The 15259-nt window shown below is 57.7% G+C and overlaps 1 protein-coding gene across 21 annotated transcripts in view; it reads left to right on the top strand.

The window, feature by feature from the left end:
* The window catches only part of LOC105471483 (rabphilin 3A like (without C2 domains)), a 243403-nt gene that overhangs the window by 131034 nt on the left and 97110 nt on the right, over nt 1-15259 (top strand). The gene's annotated exons all lie outside the window — the stretch shown is intronic.

Below are 15259 nucleotides of genomic sequence, written 5' to 3'. Positions count from 1 at the left end.
CTGTCTTCCCCAGGTCTGGTCAGTGTAGCTTCGGCAGCGGGAAGAAGGATCGCTGGTAAATCCACTTAGGGGCCGTTACCAGGCGCCGTGATTTTGTGCAGCCTGTCGTCCTCTGTTGTGGTAAATAACAGATAATGACATTTGCGGTCCAGCGCTGCCCCGTGCCGCACACCTCGCCGGCCGTGCCCTGCGCGCTGCCACACTCCGGGAGGCCTGCGATTCTTCACTGGCCTCCAGTCGTCCCTCTGATGCTGGCTGTGACATTTCCCTGCAGCCGTTTGCCGTTCGAGGACCTTAACTCGGGATGGACTTAGCCCGTCTCGTTCCCTGTGGGAGGCCCCGGGGGGCAGTTCTGCTGCTCAAATCCCGGGGGATTTGAGGGGAAAAGAGGGAGCTGGTTCATTTCCCCCAGGCTCCTTGTAGCCTGGGCCTCGAAACTGAGAATCAGGCCTTTGTCAGAGGCCTCTGGCCCTCTCCTTCCAGACTCTCCTCTTACCCTTGTTGTCCTGCCTCCCATGGGAGGGAGGGAGGGAGGATTCTGCCCCAGGTTACAGATGGATAAACTGAGGCTGAGAAGGGTGAGACCCTTCTAACCAAGAACCATATACAGACTCAGACAGCAGCGGCGTTCGGGCCCTGCAGGGATTGAGGCCGGAGCACCCGGGTTGCCAACCCAGGGGAGGGGCTGCTGGGCCATTGCAGGGCCCCACTGGGTTCCAGACTGGATGAGTCTCCTTTGCTTTGCAGCCGGTCCTCTGCTCCTCTCTTGCTTGTTCAAACGCAGCTCTGGTCAGGTCACTGTCTCCCTCCTTCCCCCCAAAGTCTTCAGTGGCTCCCTGCTGCCTCTGCAGCATCAACTCTAAAACACCCCCACAAGGTCCCAAGGCCCTTAGCTCCTTCCCTGGCTGCAGCCTGCTGACTCGAGCCACGTGAGTGAAATCCGCTGCTGGGAGTTCTGAGGCCCAGGGCCAGGCCTGGCTCCCCCAGCCCCGACCTGCCGTCCGCCTCCTTGGAGCTCTGTTCTGTGCATAGCAGGTCCCTATGGGATCGTTAGTGCCGTTGCTGTTAGAATATTAAGAAATCCTGCAATTCTTATCTAGTCTGCTGCATTTTTCAAATAAAAAAATAAGTCCCAATAACTTGTATTTGCTGGTTGGGAGTTTTTGTTTTTTTGAAACAGCGTCTCCCTTTGTCACCCCAGCTGGAGTGCAGTGGCCTGATCTGGGCTCACTGCAACCTCCGCCTCCTGGGTTCAAGTGATTCTCCTGCCTCAGCCTCCTGAGTAGCTGGGACTACAGGAGCGTGCCTCCATGCCTGGCTAATTTTTTTTTTTTTTTGGTATTTTTAGTAGAGATGGGGTTTCGCTGTATTGACCAGGCTGGTCTCCAACTCCTGACCTCAAGTGATCTGCCCACCTCAGCCTCCCAAAATGCCGGGATTACAGGCATGAGCCACTGTGCCCAGCCTGGCCTGGAGACTGTTGACTGTCTCCCAGGCGTGGGAACGAACACAGGGAAGGGAGAGCGTATTTTGACGGACTGACCTTTTCAGAGTTGTGATAATCCTGGAACATCAGAGAGGCCAGTGCTCTACCCCGGGATTGGGGTGGGGAGGGCTACCGAGGGGCCCCGCCCGCCACGCTGAGCTGGTGGGGGCAGAGCTGGAGGACGTGGACCGTCTCCTGACTTTAGCCGGGTGGTCTGTGCTGACTCGTTTTCTGGTGGACCCTGGCCCTGGGTCATGGGGGAGGAGACGTCAGGGTTCCTGAAGGATGCGTAGAAGTTTGCCAGGTGGGAGCCACAGGGCACGGAGGCAGGGAGGTGGCTAGAGGGTTGGGAGCAGAGAGCAAATGTGGGGCTGGCGTGGTGGGCTTGGCAAGGCCAGTGGGGATGGGACTAGAGAGAGAGGTGGGGCCTGGGAGGGAAGTTGGCGTGTGTGTCCCTGTGTCGTTTTCTTGCCTCTCTCCCCATCAGCTCGTGAAGCCCCCCGTCCTCTGGCTAGTCCAGGGCCCGCTGGTAACAGGGACTTAGACGTGTTTGCGGAATGCCCTTGGCAACATGGGCCCTGACCTGTGACCAACCCTGCTCTTCACCAAATTCCAGGGGACGGGATGGTGGAGAGAACCGAGGCTGCGGCCCACCGTCCTGGGAGTTTTCAGCCTTCCGGAAGCACCGGACTTTAGCGTCTTGGGCATCAGGCCCTAGAAATAGAGGAAAATGCCAGGGAAAGTGCCTTTTCTCTTCTCTCACAGTCACTCAACACAGCACGCTCCTGGGACCTCCGGTCACCGAGGTGTGTGCGGATTTCTCCCACCCACTCGCCATCCGTGTTCCGCAGCAGATTCTCCAGTGGGCTGTGCTCGGTTCAGACGCTGTCTACCCCGAGGCAGCATCAGATCCCGCAGGACGAGGGCTCGGCCCCAGGAGACTGTCCCCTGCCTCGATGCCAGTCGCACCTCCAGGCCTCTGGAACTTCTGAGCAGCTGGCTGTGAACTGGGGTTCCCACAACCCGTACTTTGGGTTCAATAATTTGCTAGAGCGGCTCACAGAACTGCAGAGAAACGCTTTGCTTGTGTTGACTGGTTTGTTACGAAGGAAACTACAAAGTACACGGATGAACAAGGCGGCCTCCAGATGGGAGAGGAGCCCCGGGTGGGGCACGTGGGGACGGGCGAGGGGCTCTCGGGCCCCTCTGGGGCCTCCCGCGGGAACCTCCACGTGTTCAGATATATCTGGAATCTCCCCAAGCCCCGTCCTCTTGGGTTTTCGTGGAGTCTTTGCCACGTGGGCCTGGTTGATTAAACCATCGGCCACTGATGACGGTCTGAGTCTTTTTAGCTCTTCTCTCTTCTCTGGAGATTGGGGGTGGGTGGGGTGGAAAGTCACAACTGCTTGATCATGCCTTGGCCTTTCTTGTGACCAGACCCCAGCCTGAAGCCACCCAGGGGTGCCCCACTCCAGTCAACCCACTGGCATACAAAAGACACTCATTGCTCCGGAGATCCCAAGGGTCTGAGGAACTCTGTGTCAGGACGAAGATCAAATACATTCCACAGCGTCCCAGGCCCACAGGCTGGTCAGGTGCCAGGAGCTGCAGAATTGCTGAGCTAGGATCCGTTCTGCCAACCTGAGCTCCTTGTGAGGCCAGGGCCGGCCACAGCAGTGTCCTCCCTCCCAGGTGAGGCTTCCGGCCGCCCCCAAGGAGGCAGAGTCACTTGTAGCCGTTGGCTCAGGGGCTGCTGGGAGGGACGGGGTGTTTTTGGGGATAAAAAACAATGATTTTTTTAACATAGCCCAGGCCAGGTACCACCAGGCATCCGGCCCTTCACTTCTCTATGAGAAACTGTCTGTGGGACGCCCCTGCCCAGAGCTTCCAGAACACAGACGGGTTCTACGAGCAGGGCCGAGACGGGCGGGTTGTACGAGCAGGGCCGAGACGGGCGGGTTGTACGAGCAGGGCCGAGACGGGCGGGTTGTACGAGCAGGGCTGAGTGGCGAGGCCGGGGCTGGCTCTGTCTGGGGTTTTTGCTTCCCGCCTTTGTGTTCCCAGAACAGCCAACATACATCTGAAAAGCGGGCTGCCATTCTCCTCAGAGGACCGGGACCCCCACCCCCCACAGGACGGCTCCGTCCTCTTTCCTTCTCCCGGCTCCTTTGTAACCAGGGATGTTCGTTTCTCCGCTCGGTGTCGGGCAGACCTGGGAGGCTTGGAGAGGGTTGTGTGCCAGAGCTCCTGACGGAACTCTCCGCAGAGGGACGGCTTGGATGCGCGTGGATTTGCAGTCCTCACTCACCCTCGGGGAGAATCGGTGTCACGGTTTGTCCTCACACAACGCCCCACGAGACCCAGGCTTGTCCCCTGGGATGTTTGAAGGGGATGATTCTGGAGTCTCCCAAGAGGCCTCCCGAGCAGGGCTGGTGGATTCCTTTTCCTTCTGCGGCGGGACGTTGGAGCGGCATTGATCCACATTTCAAAACCCAGGCTCCCTTTGGATACTCGTGGAACCCTTCCAAATCCTTTTTTTCATACGTGATTTGAAGTTTCAAAACAGTATTGTGTGTTTGAAAAAAGTGGGCATGACATTGAGTAGCCCGTCTTTGGGCCCTGCAGGTTCCGACTGCCCCCCACAGCCCTCAGAGGCGAAGGTGCGGACCAGGGGGTGGCCGTGGCGAGCCATCGGCAGAAACGAGCACGAGGGGGACTTGCCTGGCCTCTGGGCTTGACATCCTCAGTCTCGTTACCAAGCTGAGGCTGGTCCAGGAGCTGCTCCTGGCTGTGTCCTCCGGCCCCGTAAGGACAGCTCCTCTGTCCGTCCCACACTGAGGTGCGTTCCCCCTGACGTCCATTTCTGCACAGGTGTTCTTCAGTCCCGGTCAGACTTAATACTCTGTCCACTCAGGTTGGCCTTTTTAAAATCTGAGTGGGTCTCACTCTCACCCAGGCTGGAGTGCTGTGGTCCAGTCACAACCCACTGTAGCCTCGACCTTCTGAGCTCAAACGATTGTTACGAGTAGCTGGGACTACAGGTGTGCACCACCAGGCCCAGCTAACTTTTGTATTTTTCTTGTAGAGATGGGGTCTTGCTATGTTGCCCAGGCTGGTCTTGACCTCCTGGGCTCAAGTGATCCGTCCCGTGCTGGCATTTGTACATCTTCACCACATCAGCAGTCCCCACACCCCACGCTGGGCTCAGACCTGGCACCCACCGTGTCCTCCACAGATGCTGAATGAACTCCTGGAGACCAAGCCCCACGTCCTGTGCTTCCCCCTTTGAACGTTATTAGATTTGCTGGGTTTTATTTTTATTTTATTTTTTTGAGACAGAGTCTTGCTCTGTCACCCAGGCTGGAGTGCGGTGGCATGATCTCAGCTCACTGCAACCTCCGCCTTCTGGTTTCAAGCAGTTCTCCTGCCTCAGCCACCAAGTAGCTGGGATTCCAGGTGCGTACCACCACGCCCAGCTAATTTTTGTATTTTTAGTAAAGACGGGGTTTCACTGTGTTGGCCAGGTTGGTCTTGAACTCCTGACCTCGTGATTCGCCACCTTGGTCCCCCAAAGTGCTGGGATCACAGCCATGAGCCACCGCGCCCGGCCAGATTTGCTGGTTTTTGAAAACCCCCCTCTCACCTTCTGGTTTAGCCACCCCATCCACCCCTTGGCCCAAGCTCCTGTTGAATGCACCGTACCCCCGTCACTCATGCTGCACAGCCCTCGGTCCAGTTCCAGACGGCTCAAACCTCCTTTGTTCCCCGTGTCTGGCCGGAAAAGATGCAGAAAGCTCTGTGGGACTGAGAGGGGATGCAGAGGTTAACCAGGACCGGGAAGGGGTTCACCGAGGCCCCGTGGGGTGGGCAGGTGAGGCGCTGTCTCCCCTGGCCCCCCGGACCCCCTGCCCCCAGCCAGCCTGGCGGCTTCATCTCGTCAGAATAAACCGATTTCCCCGCGACTGACACTCGCCGAGGCACGAGTGCAGAAACGATCCGAAGCCCCGTCCAAGCCATGATTTCTTATTATGCGCTCCGTGAATGTTAATAGCCGACAGCTGATGCTGTTGCCTTTTTTACCCTCCTCTGCACTCGGGACGTGGCGGTGACCGCGTGAGTGGCAGGCGGGGGGAGGAGGTGTTTGGCGTTTTGGAAGCGGAGCTTGAAAGCGACAGGAAATGATGGTGCTTGCTTTCGACTGGGAGGGATGGCTGGGGGCTGGCACAGGCCTGGGGTTTGCAGGTGGTCCCCAGGCCGTGTCAGAGGCTCTTCCGACGGAGGGGAAGGGCCTGCCGGGTGCTGGTGCTGCAGCGTGCCAGCAGCCTTGGTAAAGGGGTGGCTCTGCCCTGTGTGGCTGGTTCTCCTGGGAGCCACCAGCAGCCAGGATGGAGGAGGCTGCCCTGTGGCTGGTTCTCCTGGGAGCCACCAGCAGCCAGGATGGAGGGGGGCTGGTGCTCCCTTTGCAGGACATGCGTAGGAAACCCAGAGAGACTCGCCTTCCTCCTCAAATGTTTCTCCACTTGCCTCTGGCTTCTGTCTCAGACCAAGCAGCAGGTGGCTGCCATTAAGGCCTCTTTGGGGCCTTCTGTGACTTGGTATTTGTGGGTGGTCAGGGCAAGGTGGAGAGCTGGGCGTGGCCCCCCGGCTGTGTCCTGAGGAATGGGAAGAGGGGCCTGGCTGTGCCCCTCCCACTTGAGGCTTGACCTCATCTGTCATTCTGGAAGAGGAGCCAGGGCCCAGGGAGCCAGCCCTGCCTTCCCTCAGGGTGGGGACGGTGAAGTGGGGTCCAGGCAGGAGGATGCTAGCCAGGCAACCAGGCCCGGCTGGGGTAGCAGGAGCCCAGTTTGGAGGCTCAGACAGAACAGGGTTCACATCCCGCGTCCAGTTGCTTCACCTCAAGCCTCAGATCCCTTGTGTCACACAGGAACAGTCACACCCACCGCGGAGGGCGGTGGTGAAAATTAAATGAGATTCTGCGTCAAACAGCGAGCTTGGTGCCTGGTGTAAGCATAAGTACCCAAGAAAGTATATAAATATTTATAATTATATACATCAATATCTGAACTGTGTATACATTTAAAGTCATTTGGCAGCAGGGTCTGGGTTCCAGACAGCATCTACAGCAACTGAGCCGTATCCAGCCTTTCCACGGCCGGCCCACTGGGGCAGGTGATGCTTCTCCAAGCCTGGTGGATGGCGCTTCAGGGCTGAGCAGGGCTGAGCTTATGATCGGAGGGGCCGGTGAGCCAGGGCAGCATCTGGGACCCGCCATGGGGGTGCACAGGCCTGATTGCACTTGGGCCACGGTCAGCCACTGTGACTGTCTCCTGTCTGTCTGCGTGGACACTCAGCTTCTTTAATCCATCCTGACCTGCAAAAATCCAGACCTGGTCAAAAAATGAAGTTGGGGCAAGTGACTTTCCAAAGCATTTAGCATAAGCGTCCTTTAAATAGGAATTCTGCTTATCCATTTAAAATAGATTTTGACTTTGCACAGTTGGATTTCCATTTGGGCTGATATCCTTCTAGATAGTTCCCTGTGTATATATAGACGCCTCTGTAGATATGGACGTATCTACATATTTATGTGGTGGATGGCCCTGCCATGCAGACTGTTTCCAACGTGCTTTTTTTTAACTTAATTTCTGGTGAATATTGCCCCATATAGCTTCGTCATCATTTTCGCCACTTTTTCTATTTACATCATCATTGTCTTTATCGCTGCATAGCCTTCCCCTAAACCCAGTAAGATTTTCCCTTTTGAAGGTTTGATTTCTAGCGTCAGGAGGACATTGTGTGGTGTGAACCACACCCGTGGAGGCTCCCTCGTCATGCTGCTTTGTGCGTGCACCGAGGCCGTTCAGACGTAGCTATTTCTTTCCCTGTTTTATCGCGGCAGGGGGATGACCCCTCTGGAAGCAGCTGTTTCTTTCCCTGTTTTATCGCGGCAGGGGGATGACCCCTCTGGAAGCAGCTATTTCCCTGTTTTATCGCGGCAGGGCATAACCCCTCTGGAAGCATCGACTTAGCTGTTTCTTTCCCTGTTTTATTGCGGTAGGGGGATAACCCCTCTGGAAGCAGCTGTTTCTTTCCCTGTTTTATTGCGGCAGGGAGATGACCCCTCTGGAAGCAGCTGTTTCTTTCCCTGTTTTATCGCGGCAGGGGGATGACCCCTCTGGAAGCAGCTATTTCCCTGTTTTATCACGGCAGGGCATAACCCCTCTGGAAGCATCGACTTAGCTGTTTCTTTCCCTGTTTTATTGCGGCAGGGGGATGACCCCTCTGGAAGCAGCTGTTTCTTTCCCTGTTTTATCGCGGCAGGGGGTAACCCCTCTGGAAGCGTCGTCTGCGGCAGGGTTCCTCCTGAGAAACCAGCTCACCTGCCAATTTCAATTCACTGGAACTCTCAGGAAAGTAATTTTCCAGACAGAAGATGGTTATTTTTTACATGAGATGGTCGGGCGGGGCGGGGGCTCACTATGTTGCCCAGGCTGGTCTTGAACTTCTGGCCTCAAGCAATCCTCCCACCTCGGCCTCCCAAAGCGCTGGGATTACAGGCGTGGTCCACTGCACCTGGCCCTAAGTTTTGCTAGTTGATAAACTACTCCGTTCCATGGGACACTCTTTGAGGACCAAGGGCCGTGTCTCGTTTGTCCTCAGCGTTCTTAGAATAACGCCTTCCCTACAGTATAGTAAACACGTTTGTGAATCGAAGCTCCAGATGTTTAAACCAGCCATCTTCAGCGTTCATTTCCACGGCACAGCGTACGTTTTCCAGGCCTCCTTGGACAGAACGTTTGGGTGCAGTTTCACCCTAGCCCTCTCCGTGTGATGGATGGTGACACTGTGGAGCCAGGAGCGTGAGGCTGTTGGCCGGTGACCCAGTGACTCCAGACCACGGCTGCTGTGAGACGGCCACATCTGCTTTCAGAGCAGTTTCGTTCCCTCCCCCCGTGTTGGCACTAAGCCCCTGCCCATCTTCTGATCTGTGGGCGCGTGGGAACCGCACCACGGAGCGTGCTGGAATTCCGCATCGTGAAATGGATCGGTGAGGACTCGAAGGCCAGCTTGGGCGTGATGCACCGAACTTCGGGGCAGCCCGGCAGGCTGTTCTGTTGTGTTTTGACTCCTGGGTGCCGTCTGGAAGGAGAAGGGGTGGGATGGGGAATTGCAGGAAGCAGAAGCATCACTGAAGTGACCTGGATAAGAAGGACGTTGAGGAAGGTGCCTGATCAGGCCTTGGAACGGGTCTGCACACGTAGGCGGCCGCAGCATGAGCCCGCGGGAGGCAGGCAGGAGCCGTCACGGGAAGGGTCAGGTAAACATCCGCACTCCCCACCCTTAGTGAAGAACTTCTGGTGTCATTTCCGCTGTGGCCGGGCCAGCCTGGGTTTATGCTCCACACCCTGAGAATGAGGCCCCCCGGCCACCACCCCACCTCCTCGGACACTCACCCCGTGTGCGGCTGTCTCTGGCATGACCTCTCACAACCCTGCTGGTCAGCATCCCTCCGTGTGGACGCGATCAGTCCTGCTGGTCAGCATCCCTCCGTGTGGACGCGATCAGTCCTGCTGGTCAGCATCCCTCCGTGTGGACGCGATCAATCCTGCTGGTCAGCATCACTCCGTGTGGACACGATCAGTCCTGCTGGTCAGCATCACTCCGTGTGGACGCGATCAGTCCTGCTGGTCAGCATCCCTCCATGTGGACGTGACTGGGCCCTGCCTCGTGCCGTGGAGCGAGCGCCTTCGCCCTCCGTGCAGCTTGTCTTCCAAGCAGATTGGCTTATTCCAGGAGGGACCCCGTCTCACCTTTTCAACTGTAATATCTTAATTAGCTTCCGTTTGTTCATTCCGTTCTTCTGTAAATAGCCATTGTGCCAGGCACAGGGAGCAGAAAGGTGAACAGAAATAGACGTGGCGTCTGCCCTCGGGGAGCTGACAGCCCGGCGGGGGAAGTGACAGGAGCCCTACAGCACATAGCGGAGGGTAAAATCACAACCTGGACAGCGGAGAAGAGCCAGGAGCCCATTCTGGAGGCTGTTACCGTGGAAGGAGTCGCGGAAGGCTTCCTTGAAGACGTGGTGCTTGCTGAGGTCTGAGGTCTGTGTAGGTTAATGAGGAGACAGTGTGGTCAAGTGCATCCCAGACTGAGGGGGCAACACGTGCAAAGGCCCTGTGGCAGAAGGACCAGGGGCTGACAAAAGGCCCACACGGCTGGAGCTGAGGGTGGAGGACGGGGAAGTAGAGCAGGACCAGCCCGAACGCCTTCCGAAGTGGGTGATGGTCACCCCAGAGCAGCGGGGAGCCTCTGATGGCTTTTACGTTGGGAGGGATGGGAGAAGTGACACGAGGAGACTGGCCTGGCTGCCGTGTTGGGAACCAGTTGGAGGACAGCCGCGGTCGGGGAGGGAGATCTGCCGGCGGCCTTGGTGTGGATATGAGCGCTGGCAGCAGACATCAGGGACGGGGCTGCAGGGGAATTCACAGGTTGGAGAGAGATTTGAATTCTTGGAGACAGATTATCTGGGCAGGAGGGAGGGACGATGGGGGCCCAGGATGAGCTCTGGGCTGTGGCTTGCGTGACTGACAGATGCTGGCCACCTTCACCGAGAATATAAAACCTTCACCGAGAATATAAAACCTTCACCGAGAATATAGAAGCCTGAGGTTGCTGCCTGCCTAACCTTTTGTGATGCTAAGCACTTTCATGGCCACTTCCCTCGATTGCCTCATCTGCAGCCTGCGGGGGTGGGGGGATGCGCCTATTACCAGCGGCCTACAGATGAGGAACCTCTGAGCCTACAGATGAGGCTCAGAGAAGGTGAGTTCCAAGTCCAAGATTGCCTCTCAACGGCACACCCTGCTCTGTCCTGCCCCAAAGCCTGTGTCCCATGGGCAGTCCGTAGGGAACCCCCTTTCCGGTGTTCTTGGGGGTAGAGAGAATATACGTTTCTTTGCAAAAGAAGCTCGTGGAGCGACTGAGACAGGAGTGGGGAGAGAGGGTGCACGGTCTGAAGGCCTGGAGCCGTGTGGCTTCTACCCTGGGTTAGGACCAGAAGCTTTGTTGGTTTAACACTCACAGTTCCAGGCTGCAGGGTGCGTGAGGCAGCCGAGCCCGGGAAGCCAGGACTCCTTTGCCCTGGGCAAATCCACTCCGAGGAAGCCCGTCTCAGGCAGGGAAGTGGGGGCCCCCCGGGCCCCCGGACTGGCCTTAACGGAGGTTGTGAGGTGCCGTGTTTGCACCAAGCTGATGCAGAGGCTGGCTCGCACGCGCTCTCGTGGGTTTTAAAAATTATCACCTGTTTATTGGAACCTGTGAACAAAGACCAAGCCCGTAAGAGGCGGCTCATTACCGTCTTACTGACCTGAGATTTACTGGAGCAGCAATGACGTGTTATTTGAATGGGAGCACATCATCTTTCCGTACGTAGCCTTCGCCTCTTAGGAGCGCCCCGTGCCCCCTGCCAGCCGGAGACACTGAAGGAAGCTGGGGATGACTGAGACGTGGAGAACTGACTGTAGGTGCCGCCAGCGATGGTTGGTAGCGGGAAACAGGCTGCCCGAAGTGGGACGAGATTGTTCTCTCCACCTGGCCAACCACAAGCTCCTGTTGGGGCCCGGGGAGCCGGCAGCACCAGACCCTACGGGGAAGGCGGAGGTGCCTGGGCCCTTCACCGAACCTCTGGAGGCCGACAGGTCCACGCTGCTCCTGTCCCCAGATCCGCTGGCTCCGTGTCCTCGTGGTCTGTGAGTAGAGATAGGACTCAGTTCCTTGGACACCCTCCTGCTTTCTCTCCCTGCCCCCCACAGCACCCTGTTTCATCAGTGAGACACGTGTACACTTGTCCCTCAAAACCCCCCACAGGGCAGCCGAGCTCCCCGCGGCAGTGGCAGGGGGACATTGGAGCAAGCGTTTAGGGCCTGGCCCCCACCCTGTTTGTCCGTGTCTGTCAAACCAGGCCTGTGCCCCTCACGGGTGCTCAGCAGGTGATGGTAACGTGGATCAGTGGATCGGAATGGCGGTGAGCGCTAGATGGGGTGGGGGTGGAGACAGAGCCATGCTGACGGGCAACACATGAGTGCATTAGTCTGATTGGAAGTTGTAGGGGGGCAGGGGGAGCCGGCTGGTGGCAGGTTGAGTGGCGAGACTGAGGGCAGGGTCCTCCGGCCCAGCGCTGTCCTGCAGAACCTCATGGTGAGGATGAAAATGTATTTCTGTCCTGTCCCACGCAGTAGCCGCCGGCCACGTGAGGCAACGGAGTACCTGCAATGGGGTCAGTGTGGCCTCAGCGCTGTTTTTCATTTTATTTAATTGTAATCAGTTTGCATTTAAATAGCCACCGGCAGCTGGCGGCTAGCGTGTTCGATCGTGCGGGACTAGAGGAAAATCGTGCCAGGCTGCAGAACGTGGTGCGAGGGCTGCACTCGTGATAACCGCAGCTGCGTTCATCGAGCGGCTCTTACGTTGATCCTCAAAGCAACTCAAGGGTGTGTTATCCCACTTCGCAGACGAGAACGTCTGAGGTTTAGAGAGGCTTTGGGTAGCTTGCCCCGGGGCCCACCCGGGTCTGCCGCCCCCTAAACCTGTGCACGGTGCCGTGCGGCCTCGGAAGGAGCTGAGAGCCACGTTTCAGGAACCGGACTTGGTTCTAGTGCAGGACGGCGTGAGGTGCAGACTCAGGAGTTCGGAGGGCTCGAGACGGCTCCGGGGCTGGGAGAGACGATGATGCTCCCGTTTCTGGGGCTCCCGAGTACAAAAGCAGAGAGAGGATCCCAGTCCTGGTCGGGGGCTGCTGTGGACTGAATGTTTGTATCCCCCCAAGATACCTACGTTGAAGCCCTTGCTCTGACGTGGTATTTGGAGATGGGGACTTTGGGAGGTGAGTAGAGGAGGTCCTGAGGGTGGGTCCCTGTGATGGGACTGGCGTCCTTATCGGAGGAGGAGGAGACCAGACCTCAGTCTCCACCATGGGAGGGCACAGCAAGAAGCTGCCATGTGTACGCCAGGAAGCGCCCCCCCCAGAATGTACCGTGCCAGCACCAACCGGGGCGTCGGGCCTCTGCAGATGTGACACCCACGCTTCTGTTGTTTCAGCCACTCAGTCTGTGGTGTCTGTTACAGCAGCGTGAACTGACTGAGAGGGGGCAGAGGCTGTCCCCTCCCCCTTGGCTGTGTGCATAGGGCAGAGGCCCGGCTGTGAGGGCGCCTGTGGGGTGCAATGGGAGGCCGCGGGGCTTCCTGCTGACAGCTGGAAACCTCTCCCCCCACACTGGGAGACGGCACGGAGGGCAGGGCCACACTCCCCAGCCTGGGCCGTTGCTCCTGGAGTCGGCATCAGGCCACACCCATGGCCCCAGCAAAGCTTCGTCTGAGCAGAGATCCCGCTTTGCCCCCAACGAGCTGTGTGACCTCGGGCAGCCGGAGCCATCCCTGAGCCTTCGTTTCCTCATCTGTGTAGTGGGGATCAGAACACCCGCCTCCCTCTTCCTCTGTGGCCTGGGCCGCGGTCCCCGGTCCGGTCCCCGGGCTCTGGTGCTCACTAACTGTGCCGTGGGTGTGTGATTCCCTCCTGTTCCCGCACCATCGTCTCGTTCAGCAGCCTGCGCAGGGCACTCAGGGCGCTCTGGGTGTTTGTAAGGTGAGCGGCCCTCAGCCTGTGCATGTGTAAAGAGTGCAGAGGGAGAGCTCACGTGTCTGAGGGCCACACTCGTTTCCACCTGTTCCCGTGTACACAGCGATGCTGGGAATCTGCAAGGAAAATGGAGCTAACGAGCATCAGTGCCTCCCTTCTTTCTCCTTTACCCAGAGAGGAGAGGCCCACGCTGTGGTTCTGGAACCCACCTCACAGGCTGATGGGGTCCCTGTTGTAGAGGTAGAAAGATTGGGAGCAAAAGGTGGGAGGTGGAGAGAGGCTGCTCTCTTGGGGAAGGGGAGAGTCACCGGACTGTGTGAGGGATGGAGGCCTAGAGTTCCAGGGGGACAGGTTACCGGTCCTTGGAGGGGCTGAAGCCCAGCCTAGCAACAGTCCGAGACCCAAGACTGGCACAGACGTGGCCACGTGCTCCCCTTCCCTCTCCAGGGGCCACAAGAGCCTGGGCAGGAAGCAGGCCAGCAGTGAGGGTATGGATGGCGCTCAGGGGACCCTCTGCAGATGGGCTGGGCCGTCAAACACCCCAAGCCTGGGACCTCTGTGAGAGCTTGGAAAGGGGCCCTAAGTGTGGCCGAGGCTTGGGCAGATTTTCCTGCCACCCAGAGGGACAGGAGCTTGGAGCAGATTACGTTTTATTTGGAGAATTAAAAGAGAGGTGACATTTCTCGAACCTGACCGTTGGATGGTAGCAAATCCGTCCCCCGCAGGAACGTACCGTAGCTTCCGTCCCCCGTGAGCTTGCTCCCCCCTCCCCGGGGCACTGAGCTCAGCCGCCCGATTGGGCCAGTGACCTCCACACGCTCGACACGGAAGCCAAGTTGGTGACCTTTTTCCTCTCCGTGGAGAGGTGAGCTCCTTGCTGAGTTGGCAGCCTGCAGAAAAGGCCAAGCAACAGATGCCGCCTTCCCTCGGCGGGGGGCTGCAGAGAGCCCCCACCCACGCAGGGACCGCGTGTGGCAGAAAGATGGATGAGCTGGGGCACCAGTCCTGAGGCGTCGCCAGCTATCGCTGAATCAGACTCCGCCGGCGTCAGCCTGGAGCCGGCCTCAGCCCCAGCAGATCCACCTCGGCCTCCCAGCAGATCCACCTCGGCCTCCCAGCATGCGGCCTCTGGCCTGTCCCACCTCTGCTTGTGGCCGCGCATTCAGGGGAAGCAACAGAAGTCCAGTCACGCATCCCATAATGACGTTTCGGCCAACAAACGTCCCACCCCGTTATCATACCACATTCTTACTGTACCATTTCTACGATATATTTAGATACAGAAATGCCTTCCACTGTGTCACAGTTGCCTGCGGCATTCGGTACAGTAGCACGTTGTACAGGTTCGCACCCTGGGGGCCCCAGAATACACCAGCGAGCCTCGGTGTGCAGCCGGCTGCACCATCTCGGTGGGTGTCTGTGTGCTCTATGTGGTATTTGCAAAATGGTGCGATCACGTAACAGTGCCTTTTGTATTTTTAGTAGAGACGGGGTTTCACCGTGTTAGCCAGGATGGTCTCGATCTCCTGACCTTGTGATCCGCCCGCCTCGGCCTCCCAAAGTGCTGGGATTACAGGCGTGAGCCACCGTGCCCGGCCCATAGTCTTGTTTTTAAGTAACACTAACTGTATTTATAAATTATGAGCTCAATCAACCTTGCTTAAAGCAAAGCCCCTTTACAGTTCTCATGAAGTGCCTGGGCTTGGGGTCTTTGAGGGCCCAGCACGTCAGCAGACTGTAGATTCTAGATTCTGGCTATTTCTGTGTCCAGAGAACATGATAAAATGTCTCTAGAGTGCGACCTGAATCCATGGTTGCCATGTGGATCTGAGCAAACCCTCAGACTCTGCCAAGCACCGGGTTCCTCACCTAGAACGTGGGCCCGACGTTGGCGTAACTGGGGCACGAGGGTCACTAAGCGGCGCTTGGTGTAAGGGAAGCGCTCACGTTCTTATAAGTGTTTCTCGCGATTGCGTCTTCCGACGTGTCAGGCCCGCAGGCGAGTTTTGGGTACGATTTTACGCCAATGTCTGTTTCTTTGGTGAAGCACATTGTTTCCTGCCCCATTTCCAGGTAGCACCGTGACCCGCTGTGTGAAGCCCAGATCACCTGCTGTCGTGTTTGCCTGGACCCTCCCC

This window comes from Macaca nemestrina, chromosome 17 (genome assembly GCF_043159975.1).
Source record: "Macaca nemestrina isolate mMacNem1 chromosome 17, mMacNem.hap1, whole genome shotgun sequence".
In the NCBI taxonomy this organism is placed as follows: Eukaryota; Metazoa; Chordata; class Mammalia; order Primates; family Cercopithecidae; genus Macaca; species Macaca nemestrina.
The sequence above is the reverse complement of the archived record's forward strand: the minus strand, read 5'-3'. Positions and strand labels throughout refer to the sequence as shown.